The sequence below is a fragment of the Coenobita brevimanus genome, chromosome 66 (genome assembly GCF_032717465.1).
Source record: "Coenobita brevimanus isolate Jiangsu-jjx chromosome 66, ASM3271746v2, whole genome shotgun sequence".
Lineage (NCBI taxonomy): Eukaryota > Metazoa > Arthropoda > Malacostraca > Decapoda > Coenobitidae > Coenobita > Coenobita brevimanus.
In genome coordinates, this window is record NC_137019.1 from 28553402 (window position 1) to 28573473 (window position 20072).

General features: G+C 44.7%; 1 long non-coding RNA gene across 1 annotated transcript in view; it reads right to left on the minus strand.

The window, feature by feature from the left end:
- Window positions 1-14380: 14380 nt before the first annotated feature.
- LOC145405234 (uncharacterized) overlaps window positions 14381-20072 on the minus strand; it is a 40366-nt gene continuing 34674 nt past the window's right edge. The window contains exons 2-5 of the long non-coding RNA XR_013898317.1: window positions 18827-18959; window positions 18615-18668; window positions 17626-17690; window positions 14381-14729 (exon numbers count right to left, since the gene is read on the minus strand). This is a non-coding gene — a long non-coding RNA (uncharacterized LOC145405234). The remainder of the gene's footprint in view (window positions 14730-17625; window positions 17691-18614; window positions 18669-18826; window positions 18960-20072) is intronic.

Below are 20072 nucleotides of genomic sequence, written 5' to 3' on the forward strand. Positions count from 1 at the left end.
CCCTTCGTCACCACCCGGGAATATAGCCACGGAGGAGACACTAGAGTGGTGGCAAGGCCCGATATCGGGCTTACCGCCCACACCCGGGAGTTCCTTGTTCCTGTCCGAGCCCCGTAGGAGATGCTGCCGCAGTCCAGTCCTGACGGCGCCTCTCCCCCTTGGTGCCCGCAGTCCCAGGACGCCCAGGCTAGACTCTCCAACTCCCGACGAAGGTGATTCGGGCTCCCTCACTCCCCGGAGTCGGAAGAAGCAGGCCCGAATACTCCGGCTGTTTGGCCCCAGTCCCGAGGGCCACCTATCAGGTCGAGGCCCCCAGACCAAAGGGCCTCCCTGCACCCCACCGGCGCGGCCCTAGTACGAGGGCCGCCTCCCAGGTCGAGGCCCCCAGACGGGAGAGCCTCCCTGCACCCCACCTACGAGTGCAACTTAAAGTGACTATTACCCAGGAAACAGGGAAAACAGTGACAGTGACTCCGCAAGAAACCGTAGTCAATAGTGGCCCATCAGAACTCAATGCTAACAGGGCAGAAAGTGAACTTTGTGAATTATCCTAGTCCCTCCCCATATAAAAGAATCAGAGAGCTTTCTATGAACATCGAGGTAAGGGCGCGGGCGAGTCAAAAGCTAAGTGTACGTGTCTCCGTGACAAGGTGACAGAGTCGAGTGTCGCTGTCCGCACCCTACCTCTTTTATAGTAATATTCCCAAACCAGACTCCCAACCTTGTTTATTCCTAAAGTGAACACTCCCATTTATATATTGCCTCCAAGTGACATGTAAACTCTATTATAGGAAACTCACAATCTCCCTGTGTGATTATTGTAGTGTGTATGATTACTCTGTGGAGCCAAGTGTTAACTCTGTATCTCTGTGTCCCTGTATCTTGAATATCATTATATGTGTATTGTTATGAGTAGGATCTAGGTAATAGATGTGTTAAGGTATACTGCCTGGTTTTTATGTCCTGTTCCTTTGTTAGTGCTTTACTTCCGGTCTAGAAAGAGGACCCCGCTTCAGTAGCTAGTGTTTTTACGACGAGAAGTCGCCTTAGAAACACAGCATTACACTGGTGGCAAGCGGTGGTTCTGGATCCGAGTAAAAGCACGGAGGAACGAAAAAAGGAAACTTGCACAATGGCAGCCAAACCGAACATCCAATTACCGAGATTCAACCCGGACCAATGCGACATAGAAGTGTATTTAGATATGGTCAAACCCCTCCTAGACATAGGGTTCGACTCAGACGGAGAAAAGATTGCAGTGACATTGCCCAACCTGGGAAAAATAATCGCCACTGTCACTCCCAAAATCGTCCCGAGACTAAAATGGGATCAATTCAAACAAATTGTGAAACAGGCAGCGACGCCATCTCTGGGCACAGTTGTAGCCTTGTCGGAACTAGACGCCCTCACATACGACAGAAGCCTCGATGACACCTTCATCCAGGCTAGCCGGCTCGTCACCGCTGCGTACCCGGGAACAGACGCAAAAACCTGGGAACAACTCATATTCCACAAACTTCTCAGGATCCTCCCCGACTTCATAAAAAACCACTTCATAATACATGAACTGACAGGAGACCTGGATAAACAAATCAACTTAATAAGGCGCCTTCTAGCCGTCCACTCCTCCCCCAAACGCATCGGCAACATCAACCAATTCCCCACGGATCTCATCCCTATAAATCCATGGGAATTTACTCCTTGCTGCCCCGAGTGTCCAATCCACGACATTCATGAGCAGCTAAAAGCTGCCCAGGGCAGCAAAACAAAACAAGAGCGCCCACAAGCCTCCCCACCATACGCCGATTGCCCCAAGCCTCAAAGAAGGAAAGTGAAACGAGGGAGGCACAGTAGGCGCCCCCCCACTGCCCCCACATCTCACCGTAATGACGGGGGCCACCTCACATCTCCCCCAGTCTATGACAGGGGAAAACGTCATCTTTCCATTTCCTCTCCTCTCACCATCTCTTCTATTTTGCCCTCCCCTATTCCTACCACTATTCCTAACCCTCCCACCTCACACACCACTTTCTCCACTACTACCGCCTCCCCCCTTCCTATTCCTCCCCAACACAAAGCCTGCCTCCCCCTTCACAGGCCCCCTAGAACCCTTACCTCATCTTTCCCAAACCCACTTCCCAAAACTGCCTCCTCCTGTCTACTCCCTCCCACCTACCACCTCGCACCACCCACCACCATCACATCCCCGCCATTCATTTTTCCCACCTACACAGCCAACTCATTCGCCTTCTCTATCACACCATCCTCCTCCCCACCCTCACCTGCCTCTCTTTCCTTGCTCACTTCCCCCACCCCACCCTCAACCTCACCATACCCACAAACCCCTTCCCCCACATCACCCTTGCCTGACCCACTACCACCTTCCTCCGATTCTGATCCTTCACCAACCACCCCACCTCCTCCAACCCGCCACTCTTAATCACCGCCCACAACGCCTGCCACCAACACCTTACAACCAGAAACAAAAATTGAGAGAGTGCTATGGCGCCACCACGACCGCCCACCTGTCAGAATCCGAGGGACCCACCACCTTCTCCGACTCCTACGCCGGACCGACCATCCATCCTCCCTCCGGCTCACTCTCAACCCCCACCAGGAGCCTAACACCTTCACCACCCACTGGGTCAGCCTCACCCAACACCTCACCCCGGCCAACCAGACATCCACCTCCACCACCTACCACCTCCAATCACAGGGTCGTGACTTCTACAACGCGGAGGGTGGTAAAATGCCTGCCGTGCCCGCCGCTGGACCTCCCACCTCACCACCCCCCACCCCACCACCGGGCCGCCACCGCACCACCATCCCAGGAGGACACAACGGTGGGATTAGTGACCTCAGTCAAGAGGGTCATCAGGACATTACGGTCCTAGGTCTTTATTCCCCGCAATTACCCCAACCCCAGGTGATCAGGGGAAGTAAACTACATTGCGGGCGGAGCAGTGATCGACAGAATAGGGGTGGGACTGAACCAAATTCAGTCCCAGGTAACACCATATTGACGGCTTTGTTACACCCTCTAGGGCAGGAGGCCCAAGGGCAAGAGGCCCAAGGCTACGGCCTAATAAAAAGTAAAAAGGGGAAAGCGACCCCAGGCTATGGCCTAATAGAAAGTGTGAAGGGGAAAGCAACCCCAGGCTCCGGCCTTAACACACTAGGGAGAGAGAGTTGCCCTAGTGCATCACTCTCTTGCTGTTCTCCCCTTCAGGAGCAACATCCCGTGGACGGTCCCAAGCCGCAGCGTGAGGGCGACCCCGTTTGCCCGGCAGATGTTCCTGTTGGGGCCGATCGGTTCCCGGCTACGGCCAGAGTACGGATCAGGGTAAAGAGCCCCTGCTACCATACGTGTAGCACTTCCCTATTACGGAAGCAACACCCCGTGGACGGTCCCAAGCCTCAGCGTGAGGGCGACCCCATTCGTCCGGCAGTTGTTTTTCGTACGGGTAGACACTCGGCTCCCGCCAGGGCACGTACCAGGGTAGAGAATCCCCTGAAGGTAGACTCAACCCATATTGGAGAGAGTGTGGCCTCTGTGCCCCTCACTCCGGCTTGTCTCCTACTACGGGAGCAACACCACGCCGGCGGTCCCAAGCCGCGGCGAAAGGGCGACCCCGTTCACCCCATAGGTGTCCCCCGTACGCCGGGCAAGTTCACGGCTACAGCCAGAGTGTGTGACAGGGGAAAGCGACCCCAGGCTCTGGCCTCCAGACACACCCGAGAGGACACGGGCAACGTGAGTCCTCCTCCAGCCTCTTTCCCTTCAGGGAGCCCTTCGTCACCACCCGGGAATATAGCCACGGAGAAGACACTAGAGTGGTGGCAAGGCCCGATATCGGGCTTACCGCCCACTCCCGGGAGTTCCTTGTTCCTGTCCGAGCCCCGTAGGAGATGCTGCCGCAGTCCAGTCCTGACGGCGCCTCTCCCCCTTGGTGCCCGCAGTCCCAGGACGCCCAGGCTAGACTCTCCAACTCCCGACGAAGGTGATTCGGGCTCCCTCACTCCCCGGAGTCGGAAGAAGCAGGCCCGAATACTCCGGCTGTTTGGCCCCAGTCCCGAGGGCCACCTATCAGGTCGAGGCCCCCAGACCAAAGGGCCTCCCTGCACCCCACCGGCGCGGCCCTAGTACGAGGGCCGCCTCCCAGGTCGAGGCCCCCAGACGGGAGAGCCTCCCTGCACCCCACCTACGAGTGCAACTTAAAGTGACTATTACCCAGGAAACAGGGAAAACAGTGACAGTGACTCCGCAAGAAACCGTAGTCAATAGTGGCCCATCAGAACTCAATGCTAACAGGGCAGAAAGTGAACTTTGTGAATTATCCTAGTCCCTCCCCATATAAAAGAATCAGAGAGCTTTCTATGAACATCGAGGTAAGGGCGCGGGCGAGTCAAAAGCTAAGTGTACGTGTCTCCGTGACAAGGTGACAGAGTCGAGTGTCGCTGTCCGCACCCTACCTCTTTTATAGTAATATTCCCAAACCAGACTCCCAACCTTGTTTATTCCTAAAGTGAACAATCCCATTTATATATTGCCTCCAAGTGACATGTAAACTCTATTATAGGAAACTCACAATCTCCCTGTGTGATTATTGTAGTGTGTATGATTACTCTGTGGAGCTAAGTGTTAACTCTGTATCTCTGTGTCCCTGTATCTTGAATATCATTATATGTGTATTGTTATGAGTAGGATCTAGGTAATAGATGTGTTAAGGTATACTGCCTGGTTTTTATGTCCTGTTCCTTTGTTAGTGCTTTACTTCCGGTCTAGAAAGAGGACCCCGCTTCAGTAGCTAGTGTTTTTACGACGAGAAGTCGCCTTAGAAACACAGCATTACACTGGTGGCAAGCGGTGGTTCTGGATCCGAGTAAAAGCACGGAGGAACGAAAAAAGGAAACTTGCACAATGGCAGCCAAACCGAACATCCAATTACCGAGATTCAACCCGGACCAATGCGACATAGAAGTGTATTTAGATATGGTCAAACCCCTCCTAGACATAGGGTTCGACTCAGACAGAGAAAAGATTGCAGTGACATTGCCCAACCTGGGAAAAATAATCACCACTGTCACTCCCAAGATCGTCCCGAGACTAAAATGGGATCAATTCAAACAAATTGTGAAACAGGCAGCGACGCCATCTCTGGGCACAGTTGTAGCCTTGTCGGAACTAGACGCCCTCACATACGACAGAAGCCTCGATGACACCTTCATCCAGGCTAGCCGGCTCGTCACCGCTGCTACCCGGGCACAGACGCAAAAACCTGGGAACAACTCATATTCCACAAACTTCTCAGGATCCTCCCCGACTTCATAAAAAACCACTTCATAATACATGAACCGACAGGAGACCTGGATAAACAAATCAACTTAATAAGGCGCCTTCTAGCCGTCCACTCCTCCCCCAAACGCATCGGCAACATCAACCAATTCCCCACGGATCTCATCCCTATAAATCCATGGGAATTTACTCCTTGCTGCCCCGAGTGTCCAATCCACGACATTCATGAGCAGCTAAAAGCTGCCCAGGGCAGCAAAACAAAACAAGAGCGCCCACAAGCCTCCCCACCATACGCCGATTGCCCCAAGCCTCAAAGAAGGAAAGTGAAACGAGGGAGGCACAGTAGGCGCCCCCCCACTGCCCCCACATCTCACCGTAATGACGGGGGCCACCTCACATCTCCCCCAGTCTACGACAGGGGAAAACGTCATCTTTCCATTTCCTCTCCTCTCACCATCTCTTCTATTTTGCCCTCCCCTATTCCTACCACTATTCCTAACCCTCCCACCTCACACACCACTTTCTCCACTACTACCGCCTCCCCCCTTCCTATTCCTCCCCAACACAAAGCCTGCCTCCCCCTTCACAGGCCCCCTAGAACCCTTACCTCATCTTTCCCAAACCCACTTCCCAAAACTGCCTCCTCCTGTCTACTCCCTCCCACCTACCACCTCGCACCACCCACCACCATCACATCCCCGCCATTCATTTTTCCCACCTACACAGCCAACTCATTCGCCTTCTCTATCACACCATCCTCCTCCCCACCCTCACCTGCCTCTCTTTCCTTGCTCACTTCCCCCACCCCACCCTCAACCTCACCATACCCACAAACCCCTTCCCCCACATCACCCTTGCCTGACCCACTACCACCTTCCTCCGATTCTGATCCTTCACCAACCACCCCACCTCCTCCAACCCGCCACTCTTAATCACCGCCCGCAACGCCTGCCACCAACACCTTACAACCAGAAACAAAAATTGAGAGAGTGCTATGGCGCCACCACGACCGCCCACCTGTCAGAATCCGAGGGACCCACCACCTTCTCCGACTCCTACGCCGGACCGACCATCCATCCTCCCTCCGGCTCACTCTCAACCCCCACCAGGAGCCTAACACCTTCACCACCCACTGGGTCAGCCTCACCCAACACCTCACCCCGGCCAACCAGACATCCACCTCCACCACCTACCACCTCCAGTCACAGGGTCGTGACTTCTACAATGCGGAGGGTGGTAAAATGCCTGCCGTGCCCGCCGCCGGACCTCCCACCTCACCACCCCCCACCCCACCACCAGGCCGCCACTGCACCACCATCCCAGGAGGACACAACGGTGGGATTAGTGACCTCAGTCAAGAGGGTCATCAGGACATTACGGTCCTAGGTCTTTATTCCCCGCAATTACCCCAACCCCAGGTGATCAGGGGAAGTAAACTACATTGCGGGCGGAGCAGTGATCGACAGAATAGGGGTGGGACTGAACCAAATTCAGTCCCAGGTAACACCATATTGACGGCTCTGTTACACCCTCTAGGGCAGGAGGCCCAAGGGCAAGAGGCCCAAGGCTACGGCCTAATAAAAAGTAAAAAGGGGAAAGCGACCCCAGGCTATGGCCTAATAGAAAGTGTGAAGGGGAAAGCAACCCCAGGCTCCGGCCTTAACACACTAGGGAGAGAGAGTTGCCCCAGTGCATCACTCTTGCTGTTCTCCCCTTCAGGAGCAACATCCCGTGGACGGTCCCAAGCCGCAGCGTGAGGGCGACCCCGTTTGCCCGGCAGATGTTCCTGTTGGGGCCGATCGGTTCCCGGCTACGGCCAGAGTACGGATCAGGGTAAAGAGCCCCTGCTACCGTACGTGTAGCACTTCCCTATTACGGAAGCAACACCCCGTGGACGGTCCCAAGCCTCAGCGTGAGGGCGACCCCATTCGTCCGGCAGTTGTTTTTCGTACGGGTAGACACTCGGCTCCGGCCGGGGCACGTACCAGGGTAGAGAATCCCCTGAAGGTAGACTCAATCCATATTGGAGAGAGTGTGGCCTCTGTGCCCCTCACTCCGGCTTGTCTCCTACTACGGGAGCAACACCACGCCGGCGGTCCCAAGCCGCGGCGAAAGGGCGACCCCGTTCACCCCATAGGTGTCCCCCGTACGCCGGGCAAGTTCACGGCTACAGCCAGAGTGTGTGACAGGGGAAAGCGACCCCAGGCTCTGGCCTCCAGACACACCCGAGAGGACACGGGCAACATGAGTCCTCCTCCAGCCTCTTTCCCTTCGGGGAGCCCTTCGTCACCACCCGGGAATATAGCCACGGAGAAGACACTAGAGTGGTGGCAAGGCCCGATATCGGGCTTACCGCCCACACCCGGGAGTTCCTTGTTCCTGTCCGAGCCCCGTAGGAGACGCTGCCGCAGTCCAGTCCTGACGGCGCCTCTCCCCCTTGGTGCCCGCAGTCCCAGGACGCCCAGGCTAGACTCTCCAACTCCCGACGAAGGTGATTCGGGCTCCCTCACTCCCCGGAGTCGGAAGAAGCAGGCCCGAATACTCCGGCTGTTTGGCCCCAGTCCCGAGGGCCACCTATCAGGTCGAGGCCCCCAGACCAAAGGGCCTCCCTGCACCCCACCGGCGCGGCCCTAGTACGAGGGCCGCCTCCCAGGTCGAGGCCCCCAGACGGGAGAGCCTCCCTGCACCCCACCTACGAGTGCAACTTAAAGTGACTATTACCCAGGAAACAGGGAAAACAGTGACAGTGACTCCGCAAGAAACCGTAGTCAATAGTGGCCCATCAGAACTCAATGCTAACAGGGCAGAAAGTGAACTTTGTGAATTATCCTAGTCCCTCCCCATATAAAAGAATCAGAGAGCTTTCTATGAACATCGAGGTAAGGGCGCGGGCGAGTCAAAAGCTAAGTGTACGTGTCTCCGTGACAAGGTGACAGAGTCGAGTGTCGCTGTCCGCACCCTACCTCTTTTATAGTAATATTCCCAAACCAGACTCCCAACCTTGTTTATTCCTAAAGTGAACAATCCCATTTATATATTGCCTCCAAGTGACATGTAAACTCTATTATAGGAAACTCACAATCTCCCTGTGTGATTATTGTAGTGTGTATGATTACTCTGTGGAGCCAAGTGTTATCTCTGTATCTCTGTGTCCCTGTATCTTGAATATCATTATATGTGTATTGTTACGAGTAGGATCTAGGTAATAGATGTGTTAAGGTATACTGCCTGGTTTTTATGTCCTGTTCCTTTGTTAGTGCTTTACTTCCGGTCTAGAAAGAGGACCCCGCTTCAGTAGCTAGTGTTTTTACAATGAGAAGTCGCCTTAAAAACACAGCATTACATATATATATATATATATATATCGATAGATAGATAGATAGATAAGCGTAGCTGTAGGTACATGTACTGAGACAGGGAGGATGAGTGTACATCGTCGAAGCACTGCCAGAATAAAGTCGTGCGACGTAGTATGGCTCGAACTTGTCGCTGCCTAGTACAAAGGAGTGTCGTCGGCTAGAGTGAATAAGTAGGCTCTCTCTTTCCCATCTTCCCCCTTTGTGTATCAGCTAGGTGAGTTGGAGCACTCTTCGGTTACAGAGTTTATTGTACACAGTTATATCAAACTGTAATTTGCAGCGTAATGTATCATGACGGCAAAGCCACCTAGCTGACCCTAGTGTTATCGTGCCTTCTCTCTAACCCCATCTGACCTGAAGGGAATCTCTCCAACATACATATGGAGAGTGTGTGTGTGTGTGTGTGTGTGTGTTAGATTTCCATTCACGTGGACTAACCAACTAGAGCTTGTTACCCAACGTGTTTGAATTTGTCATGAAATTCTTGGTCGTCTGGACTACAAACAAACTGTTTAAGATACATCATATGTTAAGACACTGGTGATAGTCTGGGACAACAGGATTGTGGATATACATTATGTGGATTGACATTCCTAGTGAGAAGCTGTGTATGTCTCCAGCAGACACTACATCCTGCACATTGTGTTATGAGACATAAACTAGTGCCTATGTAATGCCTACACACACACACACACAGGGATTCAATCTAGGTGGACGTGCGACACCGGCACTCCGTACCAAATCATCACGGCCAGTGGCATCTTTGTATGAGCCAAGCTCAGTACCAGGTTAGACTAAATGATTGTTCATTATTAAAAGGGAAAAAAAAAAAAAAGTTTAAACAAGACTTGTTCAAACAGGAAATAGAACCAAGACGAAAGAATACGCTGAGTCATCTCTGAGGTTTGTTTAGACTACAACAACACGGAGATTGTAAGTACATGCTCTGCACTTTAAGTTTTGCAAAATGGATACATACTTTAGTAAAGCAAATTTGGAAAAGAAAAGGGATAAAGGTAAAAAGCAAAATGATGATTTCTACCAAGAAATGGTTGAAGTAGAGACTCACAATAGACTGGTTGAACGTGTAAACAAACTAGAAATGGCTCTCAAAAATGAAACTGATGAAATAAAGAAGCAGATGCACTTGCAAAAGGAAGAAATAGAAAAACTAGGAAGGGAGGCCAATAAGAATGACACAACCATCAGTGAACTAACAGTGGAATTGAGTACGCTTAGGAAGAAAATGAGTGAAATGGCAAGTACAGTGGTAGTCAATCACGAGAGTGTTATAGAAGAGTTCAAAAATGACGCAGAAACAATTAGGCAAGTAAGCAGTCTTATAGGCCAGAGCAGTGATATTGAGGAGAAGATAACACAGGTGAATGAAGCTGTGCAAAGCTACAAAAATGATGAGGAAACCACGTATGCTGAAATGGTGAAAGTAAAGAAAGACTTAGTAACAAGGGTGGAGGAAAAAAACATTAAAAAGGAGGTGAAAAGAATAATCCAAAACAATTCAAAGTTAGTCAGAGATTCAGTAGAGATAAACAAATCAATAGTAATCACTGGTATAGAAGAGGAAGAAGTTAAAAACAAGATCACAAGAGACAAAAAGGAGATGACAAATGTAATGAACTTACTGAAAGAAGTATCAGAGGAAATCTGTAGTAAAGACATAGAGGAACACAAAAGGTTAGGGAAATACGAGAAAAGCAAGACAAGACCTCTAAAGGTGACTTTCCAGAATGAAAACACTGTGGAAGAGATACTAAAAAATGCAAAGAATCTTATGGAAAAAGAGGAGTTCAAAAATGTATGGATAAAAAGATGCCTAACACAAGAGGAACTGGAATTACTGAAAGAGAAAAGGGAGGAAGCAAAAACAAAAAATGAGGGAAGATCAGAAGAGGAGAAGAATTTTTTTTTTTTTTACAAAGTAATAGGATTGCAGGTACGAAAGTGGTACACAAACAGGATGGAAGAAAAAGGAGGAAGGTAGTAGAACCATGTCATGACAAGTATATAAACAAGATGATAAGTTGATGTACTCAAATGTGGATGGAATGGTATCTAAATTACTAGAGATGAATGATTATGTCAGAGAAAATGAACCACAAATAATATGCCTAACTGAAACAAAATTAACACCAAGGATATCCAATGACATACTAAACTTAGAGGAATACAATATATGGAGAAGAGACAGAAATTTTAAAAAAGGAGGAGGAATTATAATATTAACTAAGAAAAATCTAAAAGTCAAGGAAATAAAACTAGATATACCATCACAAGTAGAACTGATTGCAGTAGAGATCGACACATCTGAAGGTAAAGTAATTGTAGCCAATTTGTACATGCCACCCAGATCAAACACATGGGAAAGAGACGAATATGAGGACCTGGCAGAGAGTACAATTCAGAGTATAAGATCATTGCTACATAAAATGAAACAGAAATCAGAAAGAATTATACTAACTGGGGACTTCAATACAAATATAAATTGGAATACTCTAGATATAAATAGCCAAGAAAGCTGTTGGGACCAAAAGCTCCTGGATCTCGTACAAGAGTTTTTCTTAACACAACATGTGAGGGAAACCACCAGAAAAAGAGGAATTGATGTACCTTCAGTGCTAGATCTAATATTTACTAGGCAAGAAAATGATATTGACAGTTTAATATATCACCCTCCACTCGGCAAAAGCGATCATGCAGTACTAAATTATAACTTCAGGATAGCATATGACATAGTAAACAGCAATGACAGTTACAAAAAGAGCCTAAACTATAAAAAGGGAAATTATCAAGACCTAAAGAATTATTTCTTAGAAGTTGATTGGGAAAATGAGCTTAGAGGACAAGATTTAAATGCTGTATATAAAAATTTTTGTGAATTTTATGAAATAGGAGTCCAGAAGTACATCCCACAGCACAAAGAAGCAGATAAGAAAATACAGAAATGGTTCAATAGAGAATGTAAAAAATGAAAAAAAAAAAAGGGAGAGATTTGTTGTGGTATAGATACAGAAGACACAATTGTGAAAGGGCATATAATAATTACAAACAGGCAAGAAACGATTATACAAGAATAAGGAGGGAAGCCCAAAAACAGTTTGAGGAGGATATAATAAATAAAAGTAGTGATCAACCAAAGCTGTTTTACAGCTATATCAGAAGCAAAACCAAAGTAAAAGATATAATACAATCCATTACGGACGAGGGAATCACTTATACACAAGAGAAAGATATTTGTGAAGCACTAAATAAGAATTTCCAATTATTTTTTACGGAAGAAAAAAATTTTGAGAGGGACTATGTGGAACACGCATGTCCACACATACTACCAGATATACAAATAGCAGAAAAAGTAATACAGGAGGAGTTAAGTAGATTAGACAGAGGAAAAGCAAGTGGTCCTGATGAAATTTCATGTTGGGTATTACGAGAATGTGCAAAGGAGTTAAGTAAACCATTATTTATAATTTTCAAGAAATCCTTGAGTCAATGTAAACTACCTGATATTTGGAAAAAAGCAAATATTGTCCCCTTATTCAAGAAAGGAAATAGACAAAATCCACTCAGCTACCGACCAGTATCACTGACAAGTGTTGTAAGCAAGGTATTAGAAAAACTTATAAGAAAAGCTTGGGTAAATCATCTAGAAGAACACAGTATGATAACAGAAAGACAGTTTGGTTTCAGAAAAGGAAAATCATGTGTTACTAATCTGTTGAGCTACTATGACAGAGTAACAAACACAATACAGGAAAGGGAAGGATGGGTGGACAGTATCTATTTAGATATCAAGAAAGCTTTTGACACATTACCACACCAAAGACTTTTATGGAAACTGTACCATCAAGGAGGAATTCGAGGCAAACTGTTTTGTTGGATGCAACACTTTCTCATAAAAAGAGAAATGAGGGCAGTACTAAGAGGAAACTACTCATCATGGAAAGAAGTGACTAGTGGAGTACCACAGGGTTCAGTGCTGGCACCAATCATGTTTTTAGTGTATATAAATGATATAAACAGTAACACTGGAAATGAGAGCTATCTGAATATGTTTGCAGATGATGCAAAAATACAAAGGAGAATTACTAACACAGACTCCTGTAAAGAGCTACAAGAAGAATTAAATAAACTTCATGAATGGAGTAGTACATGGCAAATGGAATTCAATGTCGACAAGTGTCATGTAATCAAGTTTGGTAAAAGTGAAAAAAGACCTGATTGGGATTATAAGTTAGGAAATAAAACCCTATACACATCAAAAAGAGAGAAAGACCTAGGTGTGATTATCAATAACAGACTATCTCCGGTTGACCATATCAGCGAGAAGGTACGAAACATGTATACACTGCTTGCAAATATAAGAATAGCATTCACATACATAAATGAAGACATGCTAAGAAGGATAATAACATCATTCATTAGACCAACCCTGGAATATGCATCAGTAGTCTGGAGTCCTCATCTCAAAAAGCATATAGACAAGATTGAAAAAGTTCAAAGGGCCGCTACAAGATGGATACCAAGCTTAAGGGACCTAAGCTACGAAGAAAGACTAAATAAACTGAATCTACCAACTTTACAGGAGAGAAGGAAAAGGGGTGACATGATAATGCAATATAAGTGCATATTAGGGAAGGAGAAAATAGACATAAATGATTACTTAACATATGGAGAAGCATCAGCAAGAGGACACTGCAATAAACTGCATAAGAAGAGAGGTGATAAAGACGTAAGGAAATTCGGTTTCCTAAACAGAGCAATTGGTCAATGGAATGAAATAGTGTGTGCCAAAACAATTCACAAATTTAAGGAATTGTACGATAAATTTGGTTTAAGACACGGGACAGTACGAGCTTGACTCCTGTAAAGATACAATTAAGTAAGAACAATTAGGTAAGGTAAGAACACACACACACACACACACACACATATATATATATATATATATATATATATATATATATATATATATATATATATATATATATATATATATATATATATATATGAATGTTAGTCATCCATTTCATTGTGATGCCGAAGAAATCATTGTTGTGGGTTTGGAGGTATTTTCTCGCCTGCAGGTATTCTGTCTTTTAGCTAGTTATACTGTAAATTATTTTGTAATAGATTTAAAGGGTAGTGAGACCCAGAATGTTGTCCATACATTTTATTAGGGGCACAAAACATTAGTTTTCACAAATGGCTGCAGTTTGGAGACAGAAAAGTTCCACATTATCAATTTTACCATTCATAGTTATGATTTTTGGTTATTAAATCTTAATTATTTCAACCAAGGTACTTCATTAAAGATAAGCACAATGCTAAATAAACCAGTTTACATATTACTGTGCTGGGACAAACACCATTCGCACAAGCAGTGACCATTCTGACTCAGTTGTAGGTTCATTTATGCATGTGAATAAAAGTAACAGACAACATTTTCTTGTGCTGGAAAAAAAAGAATGAATGAAAATGGATTATTAGCACAGGTGTGTGTGTGTGTGTGTGTGTGTGTGTGTGTGTGTGTGTGTTTGGAACTACAGTATTTTTGATGAGGAAGTAAAAGCCTGATGTATAACATTTACCTGTTAGAACAGAAAGGAAACATTGACGTAATAATACATAGGCTGCCAACAGAAATTCAAGTTACCACCGTCTATCAGTGATCCATCTCTGATTATTTTAGATATTTGAAAATCATTTTGTCTTATAATCATGTGTTCCCTTCCTCACCACTGGGTATGTCATGTATTTGAAGTTAGAATGAGAGGAGGGTTGTTGAGTAATACATGTCAAAATCACTACAGAACAGATTCACAAACACTTTTACAAGCAATTCCATGTTGTAACTGAGAACTGTGTTTCTTAAAGGCATAGGAAGGATAATCATTAACTTCCCACGCCTCTTGTTGTTACTGGAAGCCCAAATCTTAATCACGAGATGGAAATAGTCGTATGTTTATGAATCCTGGTCCATGATGAGTTCCCTCAGGTCGGTCGTCATTTCTGTGGTGCTGACACTAACGGCCTCGCCTTGGGAAACATTGCCCGATCTGACAAAATAAAGATTAGTATATAAAGCTGTATTGGTGCGAAGTGACGTGGTTAGTTTACTAAATGGTAGGAAATAATAACACCTTTGGGACGATATAAATAAATATATAACGTTATGACTTAAACATTTTTTTATTTTCAGGAATGCCTGTGATTGTATAACTTGTCGACACCAAATAGATAATATTTGTCTATAGTTCTCGTGGATACTTTCAAGGTAAAAAGTACAGTATGGAGTGTTGACAAATGTTGTCCCGATTTTAGAAAAATATTACATGCAAATTAATTGACAAACAATGAATTACTTTTGCTATATTTCTCTCTCTCTCTCTCTCTCTCTCCCTCTCTCTCTCTCTCTCTCTCTCTCTCTCTCTCTCTCTCTCTCTCTCTCTCTCTCTCTCAAGTTGAATGTGGCTGTGGTGCCTACACTTTGTCTACAGACGCCCGTCTCAGGATGTTAGAGTTGGTGCATCATGCTGGTGTTCATCTAGTGACTGGGGCCTTCAGGCTATCATCGATTTCGAGTCTGTTGGTGAATGTTGATGTTTTCCTGATTTACGTCCTTAGTCATTGATCATGAGGCATTAGTATCGTCTTGACCACCTCCCAGACTCAGTGCCTTGTGCCTTAATCTCCCAGGATTACCGCTCCTCTGCTTATGCCTCTCCCCCAAGTTTCCTGAAGCCCATAGGTTACAGAGTCTGATCTGTTTCGTCCGCTTTCACTGTCCCTTCGCTGACAGTTTGTTCGCATGGGCCCCGAGGGTAGGGTATTGGCTGCTCCACCAAGTGATGTTCTGTTGGTCCGTAGCTGGTAGAAAGAGCTTTACGTCTGAAGTATCCCCAGCATTCCTGGGAATCGTGCCTCCCTCCCCTTTTCTTTTTTTACACCAGAATTGAATGGGTTTTATTTACCCTCCCAATCATGCAAGTTACTTGATGGTGAGGCCACAGTGTTAAGTGGCTTCAAGCTGATGCTCTCTCTCTCTCTCAGATCGTGTTAAGTGGCTTCAAGCTGATGCTCTCTCTCTCTCAGATCTCTCTCTCTCTCTACATATATATATATATATATATATATATATATATATATATATATATATATATATATATATATATATATATATATATATATAAAATCTACAGTTTATGGTGATTTATTTCTATAAAAAGTCTATACGGTTTTATGAATTATTACAGTTTGTTCTGGCGACTTTCGTGTAATGTAGGCTTGATTGAAGGAAGAGCAAATTCGTCTGACTGTTACTTCACTCACGTTGGTGGCCTTTGCTGTTCGAGCAACAGCTTTTGAGGCATCAATTATAGGTCCCCTGTTTGCCTTCTCTTCTAGAAAATACTTATTTACACGGTAAATAAGTTCTTTTTCTCGACTGTGGAGCAGACGAGGGCGAGTAGTAGGGGTAGGAGCTTATCTTTTAATGGCGGTCAGAGAAGGTGACCAGGGGATTGACACCTGACCTACCCTCACTGACTCACCTACAAGCGCGACAACGTTGGAAAGCAACGTTGCCAAGTGTTGAGGTATTTATAAAAAGTCATTGTTATTATTAAAAACAATAGGCATTTTCTTACACTATATAGCCATATATATATATATATATATATATATATATATATATATATATATATATATATATATATATATATATTGTAAATAAATTTCATTTAGAAGTAGTAAATAACTGAAAGAGACAGAGATGTGTGTTTTGGTACAGATTCGGCAACGTCGCTCGAAGGGGAACTCCCGTGAGGGACAACGCCCAAACGATCTGGATAAAATGGAAGGACCATAGTGGTTTGATGGTATGCCACAGTATGATGTGCTTTGATGGTTTTGCCACAGTGTTACGTGGCTTGATGGTATGCCGCAGTGTTAATTGGCTTGATGGTGATGCCACAGTCTAAAGTGGCTTGATCGTATGCCACAATGGTATTGTATTATATTCTAGCAAAGTTCAGACTAGTAACAAATGCTTTGCAGAACTGTGTTATCGTCAGTATAGAAAGGACCACCTGCAGCATTATAAGATCGCTTCACAGCATCATTTAGACAGAAAATGTGACTAATCTAACTCAGAATAGGTATTCGCTGTGTCAGTGCCACGTTTCACAGCAACACAAAGAAGTCTGATCATTGCTCTTCATAGGAACTACACTTACTAGAAATTGCAGTACTAAAATTCGAATCAAGAGAATTATATTCTGCATCTAATTCTCCGGAAAAAACCTTGATGGGCATTAGGACATGACATCCCAGCCAGTCCCTTGGTATTCACACAGTCCTAGAGTAACACTCACTGTGTTTCTGCCGGAGTGTGTTAAGGTCTATATTTTACAGACACCAGCTGACTAAACTGAAATGTTATTTGAAGACAAAACATCGACATCAAAGGAAACTAAGGTATTATTGTGAACTGAAGTGGGATATAATTGGTGAAGTGAACATGTGTCAGTAGTGGTTGAACTAGAGTATCATTGGTTAACATGGTCTGATGTCTTTTATTATTTTCATTGGTACACATTCCCGCGGTGAAGTGTACCGAACTGTAGGCATATATATATATATATATATATATATATATATATATATATATATATATATATATATATATATATATATATATATATATATATATATATATAACATCATGTACATAAAACTGCAATCTTTGACCTTATATGAGTACGAGGTAAATCCTTCGCAGTTAATGATAGTCTAGAAAATAGGAACAGAAATTTTAGATGCTATGAGTATGCACATTATATATATATATATATATATATATATATATATATATATATATATATATATATATATATATATATATATACCTTATATGCATCATAACCAAAGAGAGAGGGGGGGGGGAGGACTTACTTGCTGCTCATGAGCACATTCTCCCAATGCCTTGCACTGGTCGACGATACCGTCCGTGTCACATCCTGCAGTTTAGTAAGGAAGACAGATAACAAAATGAGAAGTAATTGAACGCAGCCTGATTCGTGAAAATCACCACCACCACCACCATCACCACCGCTCATGGAAGACGGTGAGAGTAACATTCCCCCTCCAACAAACACACGTGCACTAGCAAAGACACACAGGGATTACATAGCCTTGTTTTAAACACTGGATGCGCTATTAATATGACATCATGTTGGTAAGTTATTTCTTACTAAATCCTTATGTTCATACATAGATAAATACATCCATACTCACATACATACATACATACATCTATACATGCATAAGTGTTTTATGGTATATACTTAGATTATGCACGGTTAGGGATAAAAATCATTCTTTCATTAACAGCTTACTCATTCGTGATTGTTGTCACATATCATATAAACGCCGCATCTTCCCACTTGCCCAGATCATGTCTTACTGTTTTATTATTACGTTAGTACATCGTTCCTTTTTTTTTTTTTTTTCCCTTGACTTGCCTCCATTTCTGTTTTACATCTTTCTTTGTTCATGCATTTCATCCTGCCATACATGCCCATCTTTTCGTGCTGGAGCCTCGGAGGCAAAGAATTCTGTGCACAAAATCTAATATGAGAGACGAAGTCAGACGAAGGAAGGATTATAAGCCCAACTCTTTTCTGCCAACATGTAGGAGTTTTGTCCTTCAATCTGAAGGTCTGGTTTCATTATTTTCCTATTACCACTACTAGATGTTTTTATACAGCTAAGGAAACATGTCTCGTTAAGCAGTTTTTAGTGTGTGAGTTAGTGAAAAATAGGTTTCCTACATCGTACACCACAACATATACAACTGAAATCCAGCTAAACTTTTCTTATGTAACACTGACTAAAGAAGCTGATCTACGCACGAGAAACACAAAGTAAGGTGGAACACTTACCCGATAATATGTCATCAACACAGGTTTCGCAGGTAGCATTTCCGTTGCACATCTCTGAAATGCACAACATAAAACCATTTTCAAATTTAAATGAACGAGTTTCATTACCACTTGATGGTTAAATAATTCAGTGAGCAGATAGTTTCACGACATTCTATGTGAGTTGTAAATTTATTTACTTTAAGCTGCAGACAGGTTTCTGTGGAACTGACCAGTAGGATTAAGTGAAGGACCATTGGGACCAGGTGGACCAGGTTGAGAGTTGGCCAAGGTGGCCATGAGGACCACCGCTGCCGTCAGCAAGACCTCCGTCATTCGCATCCTGGTTACTGGGATGAAGGTGCTCTGCTGGGGAAAATATGAGGAAGCTTAGTTCTCAGTCAGTTATTATGTACTCTGGTCATTTCAAAACACGTTATACGGTAACCACAACAGTGCTCACGTTGAAGTCATAATGACTCTCAGTCGTCTTTCTTATCTACACAATTCTAAAGCAGACTTCTTAATCCGTCATGTCCCGACCGATTTCACACCTCTGATACCCCGCAATTCCAAGCTATTTTGGAAAAAGATTTTGGGGGCTAAAACCTCCACTGTTGGTGAGAAACATCGAAAATTCATAGAGAAATCGCTCAGCTGAGATTTAAAATACTCGATACAGGTAGCAGTACCTCCTTAACTTACTGGGTTTCCTATCAGGCTGGCTCCAAAGAAAACGAGTTCTATGGGACGGTAACTGTTCCACACCACTCACAAACAGTATTTATTTATTTGGTACGAATTTATATGTAGTACGAGAGAATATTGGTTTTCAAACAGTAATGTAGGCATTATAAGCATTGTTTCACTCACTAACTCATCAACATACCTGACCTTTTTTGGCGACATTACCTGGTTATCATTTCTAACTGTTTTCTTCTCTAATGCTAAATAAACTTTGTCCTCCACATTGTCATCGACTGGGGAATCACTCTGGCCCTGAATGTCTTTATTGGCCAGGTCACTGGTAACAGATGAATTGCCGAGACAATGGCGTGCGGGGGGGAGGAGGTTATGCTGTGTAAGGCATTGTCCCTGCCTGGCATCTTGTAGAGGAATAGAGGAAAGTGTCCCGTGTATAGATACCAAAAATCAAGTGCGAAAATTGAAAATTGTGTAAATTATGAACGCTGCAATTGCTCGACATACCAGTACATCAACGGGACTAGCTGTGACAAAATGGTGCGACGTACCCATATGTCGATGGGATGCCTCGGGTTAAAACATCTGCTTCTATTTTCTTACAGTAGTCATTTCAGTGTCACTAATACGTTTGCTGTTTAGGACTGTTCTGAGTCACTATTGGATCATTCTTAGGGAGTTGGCAAGTTGCCCAACATGGGAACCAGGTAATAAATGCGGTGTAGCTAATGCTACAATACACGGGACGTTTATCTTTCTGCATTTGTTTTTATTACC